Source organism: Pinus tabuliformis, chromosome 7 (genome assembly GCF_031772625.1).
Source record: "Pinus tabuliformis cultivar Carrire ecotype Pingquan chromosome 7, CPIR1, whole genome shotgun sequence".
Lineage (NCBI taxonomy): Eukaryota > Viridiplantae > Streptophyta > Pinopsida > Pinales > Pinaceae > Pinus > Pinus tabuliformis.
The window spans coordinates 1,611,354,525-1,611,374,398 of NC_142293.1; the positions used below are offsets into that span (position 1 = coordinate 1,611,354,525).

The 19,874-nt window shown below is 35.2% G+C and overlaps 1 pseudogene; it reads right to left on the reverse strand.

Moving 5' to 3' along the window:
- Positions 1 to 282: 282 nt before the first annotated feature.
- The window catches only part of LOC149254355 (13 kDa ribonucleoprotein-associated protein-like), a 33,118-nt pseudogene continuing 13,526 nt past the window's right edge, over positions 283 to 19,874 (reverse strand).

Consider the following 19,874-nt stretch of genomic DNA (forward strand, 5'->3'; position numbering starts at 1 on the left):
CTATCATCTTCCAATACTCCAACCCCTCTCATACTTATACGATTTTGTTAATCCCCTCTCATATCACCCTTTTCAATCTCTGTTACCAATCAGTTAGACCCTACAGCCATCCCAACATTTCTATTTGGCCAGGTACCAACAGAAGCAGGACACGTGGTGAATTGTTTGGAAACCAAATTTCATGCGGGCTTGTTCATTATGTTTGAAACGGCCGAATTGTGATTTAACCACCCGACGAAGCCAAATGATGCAAACGACTACCCGAAATCATATTCCAGTACTTCATATATACGCTTCTAGCGCTTCTATGATGGCATCCATGCGATCAGTACAGCCATTCCTCTGTTTCAAAAGATGAATATATTATGAATTGAGTTAAGCCGGTTATTTCATTATCATTTTTAGTTGTTCTATGTTAGCATTCGACTCCTGTGACTTCAACAGTAAAGAATGAAAGTGGCAAGCGCCGCGAAAGGAAAATGTAGTTAATTGGGTTCGACCTCCATTACAAGACAGTCAATCGAGCATCGCTTGGGTTACTAAAGGAGCTAGTGTTAAAGAGCCGAGGACGCCACCAGGTCAGCAGCATTGGGGCGGAAGATAAAAGGTAACAAATCAAAACTTCTTTGTTGAATTTGTAAAACATAAAAAAAGAAGAGTTAGAGCACAACTTTCGGCCAAAATGACCAATAGGGTCGAACCAAGCATATTCGACAGTTCCCAGTATCATGAAGATTGCATTTCAATTCTTAAAGAAATACAGTGGCTGCCCTTTTTAGAGAAATTTCATGGAAGTAATGAAGAGGTCACCAAACAGTTCGCTTTTACATTCAACAGAGAGAAAGCTCTGATAGGTAATTTTTCATTTAGAGTTTCGGAAGACACCATAGCTCAAGCCCTAAGGATCGGCCCAGAAGGGGAGAAGTACTTCAAGACAAAGCAATTTAAAGAGAAATCATGGACCCAATTTATGTCCAGATCCAGGGTTTCATCCATTAATTGGAAGAAAGGCGTCCCAAGAAGTTGGCTGGTGCATCCCTGGGAGGAGATGGTCTATATCATCCAAAAGTTTGTAACTTGTGAAGGCCACTACAGTATTGTTTACTTGTACCATATCAAGTTACTGTTACATTTGAAAGGGCAGTGCGTTATCAGTCTGCCATACTTCCTCTTGCAAAGCCTAACCAAAATGTCGAAGACCATCCAAAAGCAGAAAGGTAACGAAGACAAGAGCTTATATCACTTTGGGCTAATTAAAATTCTTCTTGAGTATGAATTACAGAGAAGAGGGAAAACATGGAAGGAGTTCTTGGCTGCTAACCAAATTAAAGACAAAGAGGACAAGGAAGAACCACAGGAAAACTCAGGATTTATGAATGATATCGATGAAGAGATTCCTATACACAAAGCAAGCAAGGTACCTCCACCTGTTAGCAGTATAAGGACGAGGAAAATGAGAAAAGAGGATGCTCGGAAAGCAGAGCAAGATAAAATTTTTACCACCTATTCAAGAAGAACCAGGAGAACATCAAAGGCCCAGCTACAAGAAGACCAGCCTGAATCAAATGCACCTATGCCGATGGATATTGAAAGTAGTGCCCACTCACAACCTGGACCAGGAGCTGAGATGGAGGTTGAAAGCAATAACATGCAAGAAGAAGATTCACCTCTTGCCATAAAGAAACAGAAGAAACTGGAGAAGCAAATTGAGAAGTTAAAGGAAGAACTAATGGAGGCCAATATGCAGGAAAATGTTATCAGGAAAGAAAATGAAATGCTCAGAGCACATAGTAAAGAAATTCAATAGAAAAATGAAAAGTTAAGGGAACAAATTAAGGAACTCGAAGCTGAACAAATAGATATTTGTAAGTGGGCCACTAAATGGTACAACCAAAATAAGGTCCTCAAGGAAAAGTACAAAAGTTTAAAGCATGAGCTCCATGGTCAGAAAGATTCCCAGGTGAAGAAGAATGTGGATACATTGTTGAAGGCAGCAGAGGTACAGGCAGGGATAGAGTTCAGAGGAAGCACATCGGGGTTAGCATGAGGTCATGCTAATTCATTAAGTCGGGGAGAGATGTTGGTACCATTCCTTGACCTCCTTTTTCCTCTTCAAACACATCGTTTGCCTACCTTTTTCCTTCATACATCTCTTAGACCCCCTTGAAATTGATTAGTTAATAGTATTATAGTTGTTAAATACATTAGAATTGATTTATGAGTTTTATGTTAAAGAATTAGGGATTTTTGATAAAAAGACTACAGGAAGTTGCAACATCCTGTAATTGGTTTATTGTTTGACATATGGCATGACAACTAAGCTAAAGCAAACGGTAGGGATGAAAAATAGAATGTACAAGCATGGACAAACACCTATCCTACAACAGAACCAACGCTCCTGAAGGCACGGTCAATGACGGTCAAAGCAAGCATGTTGGCGACAAAAGCAGCAACAGCATAGGGTTCTAAACCAATTTAGTTTTGTTCCTTTTTGAAATCGGTTCAGAATGGAAACAACTTAAAAACTATGCCATAGGAAAAGCGGCAACAGCCGCATCACGAATGTACATTCATTCCGAAATGTAAACGTTGTAAAAACATATGTAAACATAGTTATGTGTTGTCAGTTAATGGTTATCATTGTATCGTTTTGAAAACAGAGCTTTTGAACTTAATACAAAAAACACGGTTGCAGTCACGATTTTCATTGTTGCATTGATTCTATAGTTGCTTGAGCACAGTCCAGTATACCTCTGAAACGCAGATAGGCCCTGCGTGGAACGGGTATACTGTCATTTTATTTCATTTGCAACTTCTGAATATTCAATAGTATGCACAGTGATTAGAGTTCAGTTTATGCTTTCGTTGATTCAATTAGAAATTTGTATGAGTAATGTTTATGATGGTAGCTTGAAGGATTAATCGTTGAGATCGTTGAATTGTATCCTGTAAGGGATCTGATCTTTCGTTATTTTTAAGAGCATCTTCATGAACCCTGTTTCTCATATATTTGAATTCTAAGTGTGCTTATGATTTTAGTATATTTCAATCTTTCATGAATGATAAACATTGAATGCTGAGTGTTCACTGAACAGGGGTTTTATGCACAGCATCCTCGTAAGGGGATTGAAATCTTGGTTTAAGTAATACACAGTGTTTTTAGGATAAGTAGATGAGTTGAGTGACCTGAGTGTCCAGGTGATAGGGAACATACCTCAACCTTCCGTAAAGAAGTTCTGTAACCTACCATCATGAACACTTAGTTAGGAATCCTTTATGTCTATAGATTGTAGACGCATGCCTCGAAGTTTACTGATCCTAGTCGATAATAAATATAGCCTAATCTAGCACCCTAGATAGGACACTACAAGGATGTGTCACCTGTTGGCATCCACTGAAGGATTTGGGCAAAGTTATCCATCATCTCATTCCTTTTTCGCTTGAGGGATTCTTCTATCAGTAGCTTGATAATATATCCTACTCCCTCATCCTTCTTTTCTTCCCCCATGGGTGGTCGTCAGTGTCGGCGGGGATGGTCTTGGGAGGTTTCAACCAATTCAGGTCCCAACTCCTTATACCTCGACCTAGTTAGGGACATCCACAAAACAGTAGAGAAACAAAAGACCACTCCAATACCACTAATCCAGATTTATGTAAGAAAGAAATGAAATACCAATATAAAAAACAATATAAAGCTACAACGAAAACATAAATTTAATTCATTAATAACAAAATACTAAAAAGTATTACATGCAGAAAGGAAATCAACTAGTTTGGGTGATGGTAGCTTATCTATGAAAAGAGATGTGGAGGCTACATGCTTTCTAAACTATGTTAGAATGGGACTCGAAGGCCTTTTTATTATTGAGAAACAATGGAAATCACTAAACATCCAAAAACCTAACCCTATGAGATGAAGCTACAAACGTTTGTGGGCATTGTTGGGGTAAATTAGTACATTAACTTCACAACATTATAATTTTTGGATATGATTTTGATTTGAAGTGTACGATACCTCGTTAGAAAGATTTATTTGAGGACTAAAAATTTTGACTACATAATTTAATTGATGGCTCTCACTTTGCCAATTTTCCCAAAAAATGTTGTCTGGGGCCTCAAAACAACTCTCGAAGTTCAGTACCAAAAAAGTACCAAAAATAGTAAATTGTGCTACAATTAAGGAAACTGAAAGAAACAATGTTCGGGCTCCAAGTGGAATAGGAGGGTGGCCACCAATATCTATGTAGATCAAATACATACCTTGATCTTTCTTATATGGGAGTCAAGTTTACTAAATATATTTGTCAATATCACAACACAGGAAACCACAGGAGTAATCACCACTCCACACGCATGGCCTAGTTCTTATTTTGATGGCACAAATACATATGGTACTTTATGCCCAAAATAGAGAATAACAGATTCCCATATTAGTATTAAAACTATAACCACAACATTCCCTCTATCTATAATGTTTAAAGTTCAATTTTCTTACCTTATTTTTAGCCAAGGTTGGTAGATAGAGAACAATGTCCAAAGGTTATGTGTTCACTATGATTAGAACAAACTTTGCTAACCCCCTATGTGTTGTTCCTATGAGATGATAATGGTCAATTGATCATGCTAGAGCATCTAAGATATTTATTTTATGGGTTTTGGTTTTGGTTTTTATGGAGGACCAATACATACAACAAACTGTAAGAATGATGTATTAACTCTTTTAGATTGTACTAATAGATAATCAAAGGGTTGCTATTTGACTTCACATAGTGATTTGAATTTATAAGGTGTTTAGAAAGAATAGTAAAGAGTTATGATTAATTTATATTTCAGACAGAAAGATAAATTAACATAAGTGGGAAAACCTTTGTCCAATGTTCAAAAGTTAAACAAACTATGCTTAATATTACATAAGATGCTAACAATTTTATGATTTAAAGGGAGCTTTTTAGATAGACAATCCAATATCTCAGTCTCTTTATGATAATAACATTAGAAAGGAATTTTAAGAATAAATGTAACACATTTATTCTCACCTGATATCTCTGTAAAACTTAAACATATGCAGAATATACATAATGAATGAAACACATGAAAAACTTACAGAAGAAAATGAAACTATATGAGACCAAATTCAGAATCCTTCGCTTTATTATCAGTGATCTAAAGACAACTTGTACATAAATGCTTTTACAAAATTGTTTATGGAAATGTACCACCTTTAATAACTCATAGAATAGAGTTATTTATACAAGTTCTAAACAAAATATCCTAAACTGATTACAAGATAGCTTGAAAGAAGATAGGAAAAGCAAAATTGTTGCATGATGTGTCCCTATTATATAGGAAGTTGTTGATGATTGTTCCTTCAAAATCTGTTGTTGTTGTCTTCTTGTTGGAATGAAAAGTTAATCAGTTGTTTCACACAATTGATCCCATATCTTCTCACTAGGTATCTCGAGATTTACCACCCTTCTAAGTTTCTCACAACTTCAGTATATCTCTCAAAATTGGGTTTGGTGAGAAAAATATGACCAATTTCATATTTAATGGAGAGGTCTAAGCTTAAAAATTCCAAAAAATCCTTTCCAATAATCTACCTTTTTATCCCTGCAAATTGATCGTTGTCTATTGGAATGGTATAAAGCCTTTCACAGTAATCCTCTAATTTTACTAGTTGATCATTTGATGATACTATCTCCGACAAACCTTTCTTATGTAATATACTGAATTTAGAGTGAAACCTCCTGACTGTAGTGTTCAAATCATCACACTTTGTTTTTGGCCGAGTTAACATATTCTTATCCACTAGGACTTTCTTAATTTCCAAAATAGTAGCTGTCCTATCTGGAATGTTCATCTCTTGTAACTGCTGCCTAGTTTTAGAGTTTAGTACCTTGGTCATTCTTGATGCTTGTTTGGGTTTTGTGCCCAATGCTGCCTTTTGGGTCTCTATCTCTTCTTTGCATTTAACAATTAGTTCTCGCTATTCAAAAATGATTTGTATGGATGGCCATACTTCTATTATAGAGTGTGTGATATATAACCAGATATCTTCTTTGGCTTGGGCCAAAGTGTCTACCATTAGAGTCTTTCTTTCTAACTGTTTAACCTTGAGCTCTAACCTATGTGACTTTTTCATTTCTTCTACATACAAGGTATCATTTTTTACCTTTTGTGACTCCAGGGCTTGGAACTTCTAGAGTAACTTCTCATTTTGTTGTTTTCGTGCTTGTTTCTCATGTGATAACCTTGTTGTTTCACCTGTTGCTGAAGACGAAGCAATGTCAGTAGGAGATGAGCTTAAATCTAGACCTGTCATTGGAATTGTTGTCACTAAGGTCACAACAAGTTGTGTTGTCTCTTTTTCCTTCAACAATTGTTCTATCTGCTCCTCCATTTTCTTGATTTGTATGTTTTGCTCAATAATGAGCTTTAACATCTCCTCCCCGTGTTGTCCATTTTCTGCCATTTCTTTGGTCTGTGGATCCTTAGTTGAAGGCAGCTTCAACTATTTCTTCATGGCTGTAATCTCAAAATTCTTCTTTTGTAGTATTTCTTCAATTGCTTTACAGTCCTGGGGATCATATCCAATATTGATAATGATATCTTATAAAGATTTTAATTTTTTATCTTTAGACAAGGATAACAAATTTTCAATCTTAAGTTGTGATTGTACATTGGACAAAGCAGTTTCGAGCTTGGAAAGAGACATGGCAGTTGTAGTCATTGTTGAAAATAACATCTCACCTGATTGCCTATGCAAATCCATTTGATCAATGGGATGTATCTGGTTCACATCAAATGAGAAGATGGTCTTCTTGTAGTCTGATGTGGATTTAGGAAATGGAATCTGAGCTTGCAAAAATGCCATTTGCATCCTTCATCTTGTTATCACTCCACAATTTCCAAGGGTTGTTTAATGTGTTAAAAAGAAATATCAGGGGAAACTACAAACCTACTTTGGAGATTAGGATCTAGCCTTCCTAAACTCAGAGAGGGCTCTCTCTATATGATTTAACTTTGTTTATTTTAATGGATTTTAGGCTAGTTATGTATGCTTAATTGGGTTGATTTTGATTGTGTTGGTGGAATTAGTGACTTATAGGAATCAATGTTTTTCCATTTCCATTGGGCTATGGAGTCAATAAGGCTTTGAAAACAAAACAAAAACAAATTATAGAGAAAATGTTACAGGGCAAGATAGGTGAGAAATAACAGATCTCAAGGCTGGATGGTGAAATGACTTTTCAATCGGGATCAAGGAGAAATTAAGAATTCCTTAAACCAGACAATGAAGAAGGATGAAGAGAATCAATCGGGATCAGAGGGCAATTAAGAGTTCTCTAAACCAGATATCAAAAGAAAACATAGAAATGTATAACAGTAAAAGTAGAGTGTAATATTTAAGCAAATTCTGCAGTAACATCCCTGTTATAACATTTAGAATTAGAACACATATGAATTTATGGAATACTTAGAAAAGAACATGAACAAATGAAATTTGTACTTCACTGAGATAGCTCAACACATGAATCCCTTAAAGAAGTTTCCTTATAGCTTGTCCTCTCTGTTAACTGGAATTTTGGTACAATAACCCTTAGGTAATAGATCAGTTAGCTACAACCATATTCAAAAATACAGCCACAATACTTCAAATTATGAATTATTTATACAAAAAACTATTACAAAATATCCTAAACTGATTTAGGAATTATTCAAGGAAAAAGAAATATCTTCATGCAAGAAGATAGAGACACCTAGGAGACTAAAGGCTAGTTGTCACTACTTTTATTGATTTTGTTGTTTTTTTTTTTATCTTTTGCTGCTTTCTCTCTTTTATTGTTGCTCTACGTTGGCTGTTTTTTATGATGTTGAGTGTGTTTTATGCTGGCTTTATATTTGAACTCTGTTTTTGACTTTTAAACTTTGTCTTTCATCTGATACTCTTTAACTTAACTGATCTGTTACTTTTTACTTTTTTACCTTGATTGCTCTTGACTACTCTGTTTTCACTGTTCTACCTTTCATTTTCACAGTAAATCATTCAAATTTTCGCAAGACTCTGCATCTAGTAATTTAATCTTTATCATTCTTCTGAATATTTCATCAGCATCTGTGTATTTTGAAAATGTAGGTTTGTTGATAAAGAGATATTTTACCTCATGTTGGAGGTAAAAGAAATTCTTAAAAGTCTGATAGAGCACTTTTCCTATTGGAATTCCTTTCATTGCTGAATCGTTTGATTGTTCCTTTGCAACTTCTCTGATTTTCTTATCATAGTCTTCATGCTTCATCAATCTGTCATTGATAACCAAAGGATTTCGCAAGCCTTTCTACCTCAAAACATCAAATTTCACCATAAATCTGGTTATTGCAAGCTCCATGTTTTGACACTTGTCTTCAAGTTGTACCATCAATTTCCTCTTAGAAATTACCTTTCTCACTTATAGAATTGTTTCAGTCCTATCGCTTATGCCAATCTCTTCCAATTCCTATTTGTTCTTGGAATTAAGAAGCTTAATGATTTCATTGGCCTCCTCTGGCTTCTTACCAAGTTCTTTCTTAACATTTTGAATATCTTTAGTAGCTTCCTTGATTAAATCCTTCTGCTCAAGGATGATTTGGATGGATGGCCAACTATCATTAACAAAGTTAATGATATTGGCCCACAACTGCTACTTTTCTTGGGAAAGTGGTTCTTTCAATGTCAATTCTTTCTTTAACTTCTGTATTCTTTCAGTCAATCTGTTTGACTTCTATGTTTCACTTTTATGCATGATTTGGACCAACTTCTTTTCATCTTCTAGACTTTTTATTTGATCTTTAAGTCTATTTATTTCATTTGTTTGGATGGACATATCCTGCATAGCTTTGATTAATTTACCTGCTTCATCACTAGGATGAGTTGTTGTTGTTGTTGAATTTGTTGTTGATGTAGTGGCTAATGTAGATGGAATTGCTGTAGTAATTGTAGGAATGACAGTGACAGTAACTGCTTCCATGGTGACCTTTTTTCCTGCACCAATTTGTTCATCTCATTCTCCATTTCTTTTAGTTGAGCTGTCAACTGAAGGATGAGATTCATCATTTCATCTTTTTGGGCTTCATTCTCCAAAACTTCTTTTGCTTGTGGATGTTCACTAGGAGGTAATTTCAGCTGCTTCTTCAATGCAATAATGTCTTCATTCTTATTTTTTATGAGTTTTTCTGCTGCCTTGATGTCATTTGGATATATCCAATTTCAATAACCAAGTCTTCTAGTGATTTAATTCTATATCCTTTGCTTGTGAGGATGTCTTCTCAAGTTTTAATTGTGCTTTGATATTCTCTAGAGAATTTTGTAGTTTTTGTACACTCATAGCTTTGTTGGTCATAGTTGAGTATAACATTTCTCTTGGTTGCTTATGAAACTCAATTTGATCTACAGGATGAACATCTTTGGCAGGAATCTCATAATCTGTCTTTTTGTAATCTGTTGATGACTTAGGATGCTGTATTGTGAGCTGCAAAAAGGTCATCTGCATTTTCCTTGTCTTATAATCAAATGCAGAAAGTAATTTGTTCTGGCTGCGAGGGGTCTACTTCAAGTACTATGAATATATTTCATCTTTTATTTCTTCATTTTTGGCCTTAATATCTTTGTATCTTTCTTTGATGTCTATTTATTTGCCCATTGGTTTACTTGAAGAAGAGACTTCAACACTATGTTGCTTCTTGATGACCTGAGTACTAGAAGTTCAAGGCTAATGAGTTTCCTTTGAAACTGATGGAAGTGCATTTTTCTATAATTACAGTGTTTGTATCAATGATCTCAATTGTATCAATTACTTCTTCTTGCTCATTTACTGGATTTAGCTTTGTTCTTTTTCTATACATAATTTCAAATTTGTTATCTGTTATATCTTTGTTTGAGCAAGGACCTTCTTCTCTAGTCCTTTTTGAATTTCTGTCCTGTAGGGCTGGAGTATGTAGAATGGAACTAGTATCCATCTACTTCTCTATATCCAACAAGGTTTTTTCCAACCACTCTGACTGGTTGGCATATCTTTCAATCTCTGGCTTGGACTCATGCATGAAATGGCTCAATTTAAACTTGAGTCTTAGTTTGTTTGTGACACCCAAAGGATCATACTGCCATTTGAAACTATCACTGAACTTCATTTCTTGTAAACATATTTCTGCTTCCTCTCCAGCATCCCTATTATTGTAGATAAAAGGACCAAGATGGTTCTTGATTTTAAACTGTGTTTTCTTCTTGGCTGATAGAAAATTAACATCATCTGAATTTATGATCTACCTGATATATTCTAGTGCAAATATCCCTCATGGGGATATATTTGGGCAGCTTATATGGAGTGAGTTGACATCTATACACCCTAGTTTCAATGTAGTTCTGGTATAAATACTAGTCTCTTGTTCTACTATGTTTTGATAACTATAAAAATTTCTTTATTTCATCACTGACCCTGGGTGGATTGCTACTACTTAGCATGTTAACAACTGGGTGAACAAATGAATCAATGAAATCCCTGTAGCTGAAATCAGTGGAATATTTTTTTATTAATGGTGTCCAAAAGATAACAGATCTAGGATTTCCCTTAGTGTCAAGTTTTTGGATGTTAACTGTAAATATTTCTGATTGGATATATAGAAACATATTGAACAATACTGAAGAGTATTTGAATACTCCTTCATCTGGCAATGTGATCAATTTATCATGGATTATGTTTGCTAAAAATTGGGAAAAATTAAAAACTGTAGCTGGAGGGTTGCCTAGGAAAAGAATAGAAAGGAAACCAAGTATAGGTTCATCTACATGTTCATCAGTAGTATGTCCTACAATACAGGACATCATGGTTACAATCTGTCTAGCTCTCTCAGAGAAAATGGTGGTAGAATATGGAGGGTTGTCTGTAGGAACTTGACCTTTTTCTAGGAGGAAAGTCTAAAAAATTTGGGATCTCTTAGGAAGGTCCAGCTTTAAGTACAGATCTATTAGGATTTCAATAGAAAATGGGGCTTCATTACACTTTGGCTGGATGTGCAACATTTCATTTATTGATTCTCCAGTGATTTTGAACAAAATTTGTTGGTTAGGAGAGATTATGGCTCTTTGACTTGGGAAATAGCAGAGTTGGCATAGGTGGATGATTTCAGGGAACTGGTATACCTATGGGAACATTTATTTGGGTAAATTTGACTCCCATAGATGAATATCATCATTCTGGTTGAGGAATTTATCTTTGCTCCAGCAATGGAGTTTTAACAGATTGTTAGGGGAGGCTGTGTCTTTGATCTGGAAATCTCTATCGGCCAATGGGAGGTGGTCAATATCTAGGTGAGGATTTTGCAGGGGTTTTGCATTCAGAATGCTTTGGGAAGCCATAGATTTGTTTATTTTATTCAATTTATCACTATCTGGCTTAAGAAGTAGGCTTAGGACCTCTGGAATAGTGTGAAAAGATGAATACAGTCTGCAAAAAGGGTTTTGGATGGAACAATGGCTTTCTTTAGGTCGGCAAGGATTTTAAATTGGTTCAATTGATTAACCTATTAGAAATGTTGTGCAAAGCTTAACTATAGGCCTTCAGAACTTCTGGAATACCTGGAAAATCAAGCTTTGGTATGTAGAAGGGTTCTCTAGGGCAGCAGAGGCTTTCTAAGGCTTCAATGGTCTTTATACTTCAAATCAGAGTCGGTAACGTCTTATGGTAGTAAAAGTTTGAATTCTGGTTGTAAATGGCTTAAAATAGTTCAGAAGATATTCTAACACTTTAGAATAGGTCGGCAGAGGTTCTTTTCTGCAATCCTTAACAGAATAATAGTGAAAATATTGGAAAGGGTGGCTTCTTTCGTTTTTAACCAACAATGGTTAATATTTCGGCGTGGGGTTAAATTTAAATAGCAGGATGCTTTCATCTGACACGAGGAGGTAGTAGGTTGGTTTATCACACGCTTAAAAGTGGTATGGCAGTATTATTTTGGAGGATGCAATATAATGTGGGGCTGCCACATACCAAAAAGGCAGGCGGGGAAAACATCTTATCTTGCATACTTTTGTGATGTTAAAATTCAGACGTCAGAGCGTGCGATATGGAATGAGGGTTGTTGGTTGGAGGTGGGTGATCGGAGGGTTATCAGGTTGCGGAGTTGTGAGGGATGAGTTAGGGTGTGGGGTTGGGTTAATTAAAATGTAACGTAGTTAATTAACAAGTAATTACAAGAATTAATATATGTGATGAGGGTTAATAAAATGTGGGACCCCGGAAGATATTATAGCGGGGGTTTAATAAAATAAACTATAGTTTATCAAATGAAAATGGGGGTTTTAGTGGGTTAAAATGAAAAAAATGGAAATTGATAAGGGGAGAATGATTTTTAAAAGGAAATGTCTAGGGGAGGGTGTAAAATAAAGGGAAAAAGAGTTATTTTACAAGGGAAAATGAGATGAAATAAGGGAAAAGGTAAAATTAAGGGGAAGGGGTATTTTTTACAAGGGGTAAATGAGTTTGGAAAGAAGTTTGTAATATGAAATAAACCAATTGGTGCTTTCCATGCCTTGTGAAAGATGCTTTTGCCTACCCATCATTTACCCTAACATTTTTTCTTCATTTACTAGGTGCATTTGAGGTTGCCGACCCTTTATTTCTTTTTCTTTTGTAAGAAAACTATCTAATTATAACCCTATGACTTTCCAATGGCTCAGGTTAAACTATTGAGCTCATTATTATTCTCTAACTAACTATTGATCTAGCAAGATTAAACAGTTTGGATAGATCTTTATTCTCTATCTATCAGCATGAAATTTAAAGCATGAATGAATCAAGATTAAACTATTTGACCATCATGGATTATCTCATTTTTGACAAGCTGCACACAATGTTATTTTGCAAAGTAATGTAAAGAGTAGTGGCATTTGAATTTGCATCACTTTCAGAATCTATTTTTTATCTCTTTTTGGTGGGGTTTATACTTTATACTCTTTTTTCATCCTTTTCTTTTATTAGTCCTTTGATTTTTCTTTTAGGACTTCACTCTCTTTGCCTTTTTTATTTTTAATATGGAAAAACATTTTACAGAAAGCAAAAGTATGTACAATATTGCACGACTAGTCATAGTCAATTCAAAATTAGGAATCCTATTATTATAGGACCCTAACAGTGGCTCCACATGGGGATGGAATTTCCTAGTGAAATGTCAAGAACTTTAAGATCGGAAACCTTTGAAACTTTGACTGTGCTTGCATTGTAACTACTTTTCTGTGATCTGCTTTATTCATACATATGATGCTACACCTTTCAAAGCTTAGGGAATTCTCTTTGGCTTCAACCTCAAAAGATAATCATCTAATCCAATCTAAACTTTGCAATGTTATGTACAATGAGAAAAGTAAACAAATGAACTAATGTTAATCTAGGGAAAAGTAATGCTTCAGAATTCTACCATTGACTGGTCCACCTGGTAGATTTGTTCCATCTAACTGCTTCAAGAAAAATGCATTGTTACCTCTGTAACCATAAATGATGTAAGGGCCTTGCCATAGGAAATCAAATTTACCATGTTTACCTTTTTCTTCTCTTCTAGAATCCCATTTGAGCACTTTGTCACCTATGTAAAAATCATTAACTTTGGTTTTCTTGTCAAAAATATTTTTGATTTTATCTTGGATCACTTGGGATTTGACATAGACTTCTTCCCTGGTTTGCTGCAAATGTGTTGTCTGATTTATCCTCCTTTAGATATCATTTGGTTCTACTTGCAACTCTTGAATCCCTTTCATCACTGTTACTGCTAATGAGGATGGAAAATTAGCATCCATCCCATATACTACTTGATAAGGAGATGTACCAATAGATTTTTTAGTAGTAAGCCTGTCTGCCCATAGGGCATTCATCATTTTCTTGTCCCAAGTTTTCTTGTTATCTTCAAATAGCTGCTTGATGATGTTGACTAGGCTTTTGTTTGAAGATTCTACTAGTCCATTACCTTCAGTGTAATAGGCAATGGAATGGCCTAGGGTGATATGGGATCGGTTAAAAAAGTCTACCATTTTCTTGGATTTGAAGGCAACAACATTATTAGTGATGAGATTTTGTGGGCATCCTAATCTAGAAAGGATGTTGTTCTCAAGGAATGAAATTATGACAAAATTTGTAGCTTGTCTAGAAGGGATGGCCTCTATCCACTTGGTGAAATAATCAGTGGTTGTCAAAATCCATTTATGCTGGGCAGAGGATGTGGGTGAATTTCACCAATCAATTCTAGACCCCATTGTTGAAATGACATTTCTGTGGAGATGGGTTTGAGGGGTAAAGGCAATAGTTTTTTCTTGCCTTCAAATATTTGGCATTTGTGACAAGAGGTCACATATTTTCTGACATCTGCAAAAAGGGTGGGTGAATTTCCCCAATGAAGTCTAAACCCCATTGTTGAAAAGGCATTTCTACTGAGATATGTTTGAGGGGTAATGGTAAGAGTTTCTTCTTGCCTTCAAATATTTGGCATTTGTGACAGGAGGTCACATATTTTCTGACATCCGAAAAAAGGGTGGGCCAATAAAAGCCTACCCTTAAAATCTTATCAACAATTGTTTTCCAGTATAGGTGTCCCCCATAATACCCTGCATGAAATTCCTGCATGAATTTGTCAGCTTCATCTTTTAATAAACAATTTAACAAAATGCCACCATTATCTTTCTAAAATAAAACATTGTCCACGATACCAGGGTGAATCTATGAAAGCTTCACTGATTTGTGGAGTCACCATCTCTTCCTAATCATCTATAGCGGTAATGAAATTTATGTCTAAGGCTCGATAGTTCAATTCAACCATGGTTTTGGCTAAACCTTGGCCTTTAATCAATTTTTTAGGCTTGATCTCAATGTCATATTCTAGTATGGTGGCAATCCATTTGCCTCTTTTTCCATCAGGCCCATTTTGAGTTAGAATGTCCTTTACAACTGAGTTTGGAACATATGGTATTATGTGAGAGTACAGAATATATACTCTGAAATCCTTTATGGCTTTCATTAAAGCAAGAGCTTGTCTTTCCATTATATTATACTTTAGTGTAGCATCTCTCAAATCTTTACTGAAGAAGGCGATGGGTTGTTCATAACCCTCATCATTCTTTTGCAACAAGACCATTGCAATAGTGTGTTCTGAAGCAAATGAAAAAATTATGAAGTCTTTGTTGGAATTATGACTTATGAGGATAGGTGTTTTAGTAAGGGCTTCTTTGATTGCTTCAAAAGACTTCTTAGCCTCTACTGTCTGCTTAAGTGCTGAATCCTTTTTCAACAAGTTGTTCAAATATCTAATTAGTTTGGCTAAGTTAGAAATGAATCTTCTAAGAAAATTTATTTTACCTAAGAATGATTGCAATTCTTTAATGTTCCTAGGATGACTGATGTTTAGGATTGCTTCTATTCTAGCTAGATCAATTCTAACTCCCTGTTTTGAAATTATGTGTCCTAGGAGTTTTCCTTCTTCTAATCCAAAAAGTGATCTTTTAGGTTTTAAGGATATGCCAAACTTTCTGCATTTTATGAATACTCTTCTTAGATGATCTAGATGTTCATTATCTAATTTGGAAAACACTGTGATATCATCTAGGTAAATGACTAAAAATTCATGGATTTCTTTTGCAAAAGCTATGTCCATTTCTCTTTGGAATGTTGCTCCAGCATTCATCAATCCAAAGGGCATTTTCAAATACATGAAAGTTCCCCAGGGAGTGGTGAATGTAGTCTTTGCTTGATCTTCGGGTTGGACTAGGACTTGATTGTATCCAGAGAATCCATCAAGTAATGAAATTCTGGATGACCCTACTACCCTCTCGAGAATGTGGTCCATTTTAGGGAGGGGATAGTTATCCTTCAGTGATACTTTGTTCAAGTTTCTAAAATCAACACAGAGTCTGATTTCTCCTATTTTCTTTCTAGTGGGGACTAAATTAGAGACCTAATTAGAGTATCTGATGGGTGCTATGATCTGAGCATCATACATCCTTTTAACTTCTTTCTCTATTAATGGCATAAGAACAGGGTTAATTCTCCTTAGTTTCTGTTTAAAGGGCTTCTGATCTTCTTTAATTGGGATCTTATGCTGGATAATGCTGGTATCATAAGACTTGAGGTCTTCATAACTCCAGGCAAAGATGTCTTGGAATTCTTTAAACAAGCTAATGTATTTCAGCTTTTCCTCTGGGGGTAATGACTTAGATATCTTGATGAGCTTAGGATTTTCCTCTGTCCCTATATTGCATTCCTCTATATCTGATCTTAGAGGCTCCATTTTAGGTTTTCGAGCTACATCATTGAAGTCAAAGATGTCTTCTAGAGGGGCTAATCCCTTAGGAAAAAAGTTGTCTTTGAGGTTTAAAACTTTTGATTCATCATTGATTAATTCCTTAATTTCTACTATTTTTAGTTTATCTATTTCTAATTTAGTGAATTTAGTTGGTTCTAACTTATTTACATCATTTACATCTATTTCACTATTGATGGTATAATCTGATGTACAGTCAGTGTCTATATTACCATTTCGAAATTCTCCTTCAGAAACCATAAAATCACGAATTTGATTGTCATGTGAGAAAATTTTCCAATACTTTAAATTGTTAGGTATGGTTGGTCTATGCCTTACCTCAGCTGTGTACTGATGATTTGGCTGGAATGGTAACCTGCATGTGCTGGCAAAAGTGGCTAAGTTATGAGCTTGCATGTTTTGCTTTCTTGGAATGACAACAAAGTCAGTTTCAAGGAAACAATTTATCAAGTCTAGGATAGTTTCTCTGTAGTAGCTAAGTCTAGGGTTATTGGTAATGTACTCTCCCTTGAATTGTTTTATAATGAGTTCTGAGTCTCCCATGATGGAAACTCTTTTAGCTCCAAGTTTTCTTATGATCTGAAGACCTAGCACCAATGCTTCGTATTTTGCCATGTTGTTAGTGCATTTGAAGTTTAATCTAAAGGCATGTCCTTCTGAATGATCATTTTCTAAATTATAGATCCATACTCCAGCTCCTGCTCCTAATCTATTCACAGAGCCATCAAAATCTAAATGCCATAGAGACTCATGTGTTATGTTTTCGCTATCAGGTTCTTTGTGTTTTTCTTCTAAAGTTGTGATTTCATCTTTTCCATTGTCTGAATTATACAAGATAAATGAGTCCAGATCAGAATGCATGGAATAAATAGGGTAATTATGTGGTCTTTCTGAACTACTTACCATGTATTTCATCAAGGTTTCTCTATAAATCTTTCTTTGCAGTCCAAATACAGAAATGGTAGCATATGACATGTCTAATTGCAAAGACCCCTATTACATTGCTCCCCATGAGCGAGACAACAACATACCATATTTAGGTGGGATATCAGCAACTACTATGTCCATAACAATACTCTTTGCTGGGCTCTGGACTAAAGTTACACACAGATCTTTTATCAGGCCAAGACATTTGACTTGACTAGAATCAAAGGAAAACAAGTCCTTGTAGGGTCTAGTGATGTCCAAATTTAACCTTTCCATGACTGCTTTAGGCATTAGGTTATGAGATGCTCCTGAATATAAAATAGAATTATGTAAGATTTTACCATGAACATTTAAACTAATATAGAATGGAGGGATACCCCCTTGTTGATGTTTTCCATTTACTTGTGGACCAAATAAAAATTTAGGTTGATCATAATTAAGGTTTACAACATCCTCGCCTTCACTTATGTTTAGTGTCTCAGTGATTTGTGCTTCGTATGATTCATTTTTTACCAGCTCTGTTAAGGGAACTAGTATTTTCAATTTGGCTAACTCAATTTTGATATCGAATGGTATTTGAGTTTTTCCTAATTGAATGATTTCATCCTTAGCAATTGTGGTTTGTGTGTTTTTGTTTTCTTTACCAACACTTGGTAATTCAGTTTGTGTGCCAACTGTTTTGTTTTCAATTTTATTGTTTGGAACAGTTTGAGTTGCATTTGAAGTTTGAGGTGTAATTGCATTTTGAGCTTCAATTGATGTTATGTCCACAATCTTTGGGCTGGAGGACTCCTCAGCTCCTCTAGGCAAAATTTGTAGGATCTTGGTCACAGGAGCTTCCACTATTTTCTTAGTTTGGGTTTGGGCTTATTTGTTAGGAGGAACTTCTATGTCCTTTTTTCTTCTAAGGATATATTGTTTATGAACTTCATAGATAGCAGATTCATAGCCTTGTTTATAGTCAAGGGACTCTACAGATTCTAATTGTAATTGTTGTAACATGTACAATTGCTATTCTTCTCGAGTAAAAAAAATGGAATCCTCATTGTTTACTCCCATCAAGTTTATCTAGGTGTCCTGGTCTTCTTCATGTTGCTGTGAAATTTCAACATAATTTTCCTGGAAAGGTGGTCTAACCTGCTAATCGGGTACAACTTTTCTTGATTTTATAGTATTAGGAATTTTTTGAAAGTTGGGGTTCCTAATTTGGGGTCCTTGTTGATTTTCCCACTGAGGCTTTCTTTCCATATTCTTTAACCTATCCATTATCCTTTCTACTCATTTAACTAAACTATCTATCTCAACATCTAAAGTGGATGGTTCTTCTTTAATGGTAACCCTCCTCTCATTCGTCATCCTAGCTCTTTTAGCCAATAGGTTAGCTTCTACACTAACTACATCACTTTGCATCTGTTCTAAAGTTGGAGGATTTCTCTCTCTTAATTGATAGGACATGTTAGAATCAAAACCATCTGGAAACTTAATCAGGGCCAAGTTTTGTGGAGGTCTGATATTTACTGGAATTGCATTGTATATGTTGTTAAACCTAGTACAGTAATCTTGAACAGATTCACTAGGAGATCTCCTAATACTTTCATATTCAGATTATATCTGGAGAGGGTTTTTTTTTCTTCCCCACCAATTTATGAAAAATTGGTGGAAAGCATCTAGATCAACAATATGGTTAGGAGGTAAAGATTTAAACCATTTTTTAACATCTCCTGCTAGTGTTCGCACAAATAATCTCATTTGTACATCAGCCTCATCAACTTCATGTAACTCAAAATAATCTGTCATTTTATTTACATGTTGTTGAGTATATAGTAATTGGTACCATCAAAATGCAAAATTTTACTTTGGTAATCATGTGGCATAGCATGTAAAGGAGCTTGTAAGGCCAAAGGTGCATATCTGTCTACCATGGCTACAATTTTAGCTTGACTAGGAGGTGAAGTAGTGTTGCTTGAAGATGAACTTGAGAAATTAGGCTGGAGAGGAAGTTTAGGTATGAATGGCTTTGTGGAATGAACTGTGGTGGATATTATAGGTGAGGTGGTATTGAATGAGGCTGTATTTACAGTTTCTAAAAATACTGTAGAGTGTTCAGGGGTAGCAATAGTTAGGGCGGCTAATTCAACTGACTGTTCAAAATAGGCTTCGTCTATATGACTTATCAAAGTGGAGGTTAACCCATAAATTTTCTCAAAAGTATCCAGAACATGTTCATCTAAATCAGGATGTATAGTATCCTTATTTGATTCAATAAATTGAATAAAATTGGGATCTATTATAGTATCATAAAGTGAATCTTCAGATTTGGTACGAAACAAAGAATGCTCAAATGATAAGTCAAATTTAATAGCCTCTAAGCTTTATAACTCTTTTGAAAGTGAATTTGATTTGTTTAATTGATTAACCCTTCCTTGACTCTAGTTTTTTATGTTTTCTTAAAATTCTGTCAGGATCATCAACAATTGTAGCAGGCTATGGATCGGGATGAGCCCAAGTACAATATTCTCTTTTAGAAGCTAGAATTTCAATTTATAAGTATGATCTAGAGCAACACTTTGCAACCTTAGGATGAAAAATAAGAAAAAATTGTCTCCTTTAATATT